At 42.5% G+C, this 5,206-nt stretch overlaps 1 long non-coding RNA gene across 1 annotated transcript; it reads right to left on the reverse strand.

Annotated features, from left to right (window-relative positions):
• Nucleotides 1-1,298: 1,298 nt before the first annotated feature.
• On the reverse strand, nt 1,299-4,130 carry LOC125548073. The gene is made up of 5 exons (XR_007300889.1): nt 4,080-4,130; nt 3,822-3,980; nt 2,746-2,769; nt 2,098-2,185; nt 1,299-1,723 (listed from the first exon to the last, which is right to left on the reverse strand). It is a non-coding gene; the product is annotated as an uncharacterized LOC125548073 (long non-coding RNA).
• Nucleotides 4,131-5,206: the final 1,076 nt, after the last annotated feature.

Raw genomic sequence — 5,206 nt, forward strand, 5'->3', positions numbered from 1 at the left:
AATTTTGCTGTCAAAGCAGCATTTCAAACGTACATCGCATGACATCGTACATAAAGAACAACAATAAAAAGTCTACAATATGCCATATGGCTCAGATCACACAACACATGACATCTAGGTTCAAATGATCCCAGCAACGAAAAAACTTCACCAGCACAGCATACTATTTGCACATTCAAATAGAACAAACTATATGTCAAAAGAGAACTGAGCAGAAAATAGCCACTAAAAGAAAGCAGATAGTATACTCAGTAATTACTATAGATTTGCTCACTGGATACACACACACTTTGTATATACTTTTGGAAGGAAGTGCAGATTCAAGTAAATAAACGGTGAGGTAGAGCAGGACATCGGACACACAATATCTCAGGGGACTTGAGGCGCTGACGTATCCCATGAACTACTCTTGTCAAAGCGTGGAGTCTGCATGTTGCCGATGGACGTGAGATCGACGATGGATCCGTCGTGGTGTCCCGCGCCCGCTGCCTCGCATGGTGGGCACACAACGCCATGTTTGCATCGGATGTGAGGCATATGTGCACCTCGGGCCATGAAGAATAGCATCTATGAAGATTTGCCTCGAAGAAATCGTTCTAAACATCCCGTGATACATTTGTCTAATGTAGCTCTGCCTATCCACATGCCTTGCTCATAACATTGTAAATGATAGTTCGTAAACTTCTTAGAAAACATGTACCATCAGCAACCATCTATCTATCATCAATCAGTACTTATTTCCATATGGTTTCTTATGTGTCTACATATTTTGATGCACATTCTTTCAATAATTGGTTTGCTCTCGGCCTTTGCGCCATGGGCGCAACGGGTCATCTAGTTCAAGTAAACTGCAGAGTTATATCAAGACTAAGATACCTGACGGTAAATAACAACAGGAAACAACAGCAGGAAAACCCAGATAGAAACTAATAAACCTAGATAGAAAGTAACAAACTTGTACCCCTGGTACAGACCAGTAATCAACCCAAACAATCAGTACATTTTAACATGTTAAGTGGCTACCATTCTAATCATATTTGTACCATGCCATAGGAAAAAAATCAATGACCTCACTGCTACAAATTAAATTGATGCTCTTCTACTACTAAACCATTCAAGCTCATGGTCAGGATCAACAATACTAATAACCTGTAGGTACAGTGGTAGAGCAGCAAGCAAATAGTGCAATAATCCCACTACAGCGCCTGAAGAAAAACACTATCCTACTGCCACTCTCATCCATTCAACTGACAACATCTATTTCACGGAGGAAGGGAAGGGAATATATAGGCTAGTAGCAGTTAATGATGGCGTCAACAATGATATGGATGAGGTTGGCGTCGGTGAGCAGGGATCCACCTCCCATCAGTTCCATCCACGTTCCGGTGAGGCATTTTCCTCATAACCAGGTTATATCACCACCAAAACAGAATAGAGTCAGCGAACAGTAAGAACCTCCTCACGGTCGACCAGAACAAGAACATAATAAATCTGGTCAAATGCATGGCTTTTGTTCACCTCACATACACAATCAGGTACACAAGGATGAGAATAAGTGGGTGTTGTTTTTTAGACTGCACGGTCAACAACAACAGCAGATGTACTGTTTAGGTACAGAAGCATAGAGAAACATACAAAAACGATCTGGGCATCTCTTGCAGCTGTCAAACCATTCCGAGTACTCCATTTGTATCTTCTTCTTTTCCTGCACTCCCAGCTGAATCTGAATGCAGGATATAAAAAGAACTAGTTCATTTCATCAGTATGAGATCTAACTGTTTGCCACTCAGTAGATAACCAAGGAGGCCTTGATATAAACAGGGGTACGTGTAAATATATGTGTTCACAGGCTTGAATACATCGCCAGTAACTGTAAGTACAGAACATGTAACATGGTGGCTACATAAACAGAACGAGATGTGGCATGCTTAAAAGTCTGAGCCCGTGCTATGCCTATAGATAATCAGGTGCAGCTTAAATATACGTGGGCACATACTGAAAGGAACAACATAGCATGATGATATTCGATCGACTAGATTTGGGAGAAACCTGATCGAGCCAACACAAAAAATAAATAGAGCAAGAGTTGAGCTATACCTGCAGAGTGTTACTTATAGTGGAACTGGCAGGAGACTTGCTCAGATTTAGTCATCACAAATTGTAAGTGTAAAGCAGATCATCTTGGCTGTTACAGACGAAAAGAAAAGACAGTTTGTTTTTTAGACTACACGGTCAACAACAACAACAAATGTACAGAATGTTTAGGTACACAAGCATGTGTAGCAAGCATTAAAAGTTCAATCTGTTTGGTAGAAGGCACCATTGATCTCGTTCTTATAGCCATACTTACACGCACACATGCAGTTTTAATTAATTAAATGGGCAGGCAACAATGGCAATTACAAATCTAGGGGCAGGAGGTAGTGAGAGCAACTCAAGATATACACTACTAGAGGGATCGTCAAGATGTAGGGGATGGAGGTGTCTCACTTGGTTTCAAAATAAGATGCACACAAAGACAACCACATAAATATAGCAGTGCATAGTACTGAGGAAACAGGGACATCTCTTTACCAACATGTATAATTCGGAGCAGCAGTAGCGAGTAGAGGAAGATGAGAGGGAGATGGAGATGCTTATTAGCTGAGGCAGAAATAGAAGCATTTGAGGAGGAAAGCTACGTGCATGTGCACTTGCGAGGCCACATATTCTGGGTCGTCCACCACACTAGCAACCATCATGTACCCGTCGCCATCAGCAACGTTGCTCCTGTAGCATCAACAGATAACCATTTATAAATTAAACGAACCAGCTACACGTACAAGGTTATACTAAGCATGTAAGTACAGTCCAGCTACACGTACAAGGTTATACTAAGCATGTAAGTACAATCCAGCTACACGTACAAGGTTATACTAAGCATGTAAGTACAGTCAGCTATAAAGTGGATGGCAAAGTGTGGCTGTTGTTGTTGCTACTTTAGCCAACCGAGCTAATTAATCTCATCAACCTAATACACTTCAAATATTGAGTACAGCAGCAACATCTACTTGTTACTGGAGTTCCAGTTCAAGATGGCCAGAGGCCACTTGGCACCATGGAACCTGCACAATTTCCACCATATATATGAATGAGTTAGAAAAAAACTAGAGTTGAACTACCCAGCCTCATACATACATACATACAGGAGCAAAATTTGATTACACAAGAAGGTAGCTGGAGTGGTGGTGGACGAAATGAAAATCGACGGCCACGGCTCAGCGAGGAGAGGAGCTCAACATTGAAGTTTCACAAAACAGGAATTTCATCAATTTGAGAGTGGGTTTTAGTAGCTCAAGCTTAGTTAAGTTAAGCACTTAGTACTAAACAACAGCAACACTTGAACCGTAACATGTCCAAAAAGGAAACAAAACATGAGACGAGTATTGATAGCAAGTCCACGAAGGACATCCAATGGTTTCAGCCACATCCTAATAAACCTGCAGCATTCTTTAGCACCTAACTATCAGCAACAAATCAATGTCCAGATGAGCACCACCACAACAAATCGACACTAACACTTCACCCAAGCAAGGAATCAGCTCACACACGCAAGATGATGATTGCATACATACAAATCATGTGTTGGCAAAAAAATCCAAGCATGAGCTCATCTTCTCTCTCTATTTGGTAACTAACAACCTAAATAAAATAAAATAAAATAAAACATGACGTGTTCATACAGATCCCTCTAAAATTCCTTGGCACAAGTGCATCACATATTATCAACTTAGCAACAGAAGTAGTGAGCACAGGAAGAGGGGGGGAGATGGAGGAGCTACCTGCCGCGGTCGCAATGGAAGCAGAGGAGCAGACCCCTCTTGCCCCTCCCCATCAAGCAGGACAGGGCTGCCGGCTGGGTGCGCCCCTACGCCCCCGCCTCCTCGAGTAGGAGACCCCCTTCCCCTGATGCTGCTTGGCGTGCCGCATCACTAGTCACCCTGCACACAGCAAGTTTCAGATGTTCAGAACAGATCAACATGTTGAGCAGTTAGGAAATCATGAGAAGGAAGTGGGAGGGTGGATCACGATGGTCTCACCTCGTTACCGTCGTCCTCATCCAACCCCGGCGACCAAGTACATGATAACCCACAAGTATAGGGGATCACAACAGTTTTTGAGGGCAGAGTATTCAACCCAAATTTATTGATTCAACACAAGGGGAGCCAAAGAATATTCTCAAGTATTAGCAGCTGAGTTGTCAATTCAACCACACCTGGAAACTTAATATCTAGAGCAAAGTATTTAGTAGCAAAGTAATATGATAGTAGTGGTAACGGTAGCAAAAGGTAACGGTAGCAAAAGTAATTTTTTTGGTGTTTTATAGTGATGATAACAATAGCAACGGAAAAGTAAATAAGCGAAGAACAATATATGGAAAGCTCATAGGCAATGGATCGGTGATAGAGAATTATGCCGGATGCGGTTCATCATGTAACAGTCATAACCTAGGGTGACACAGAACTAGCTCCAATTCATCAATGTAATGTAGGCATGTATTCCGAATATAGTCATACGTGCTTATGGAAAAGAACTTGCATGACATCTTTTGCCCTACCCTCCCATGGCAGCGGGGTCCTAGTGGAAACTAAGGGATATTAAGGCCTCCTTTTAATAGAGTACCGGACCAAAGCATTAACACATAGTGAATACATGAACTCCTCAAACTACGGTCATCACCCGGAGTGGTCCCGATTATTGTCACTTCGGGGTTGCCGGATCATAACACATAGTAGGTGACTATAGACTTGAAAGATAGGATCAAGAACTCACATATATTCTTGAAAACATAATAGGTTCAGATCTGAAATCATGGCACTTGGGCCCTAGTGACAAGCATTAAGCATAGCAGAGTCATAGCAACATCAATCTCAGAACATAGTGGATACTAGGGATCAAACCCTAACAAAACTAACTCGATTACATGATAAATCTCATCCAACCCATCACCGTCCAGCAAGCCTACGATGGAATTACTCACGCACGGCGGTGAGCATCATGAAATTGGTGATGGAGGATGGTTGATGATGATGATGGCGACAGATTCCCCTCTCCGGAGCCCTGAACGGACTCCAGATCAGCCCTCCCGAGAGAGTTTAGGGCTTGGCGGCGGCTCCGTGTCGTAAAACGCGATGAATCCTTCTCCTTTATTTTTTTCTCCCCGAAC

This window comes from Triticum urartu, chromosome 3 (assembly GCF_003073215.2).
Source record: "Triticum urartu cultivar G1812 chromosome 3, Tu2.1, whole genome shotgun sequence".
Classification (NCBI taxonomy): Eukaryota; Viridiplantae; Streptophyta; class Magnoliopsida; order Poales; family Poaceae; genus Triticum; species Triticum urartu.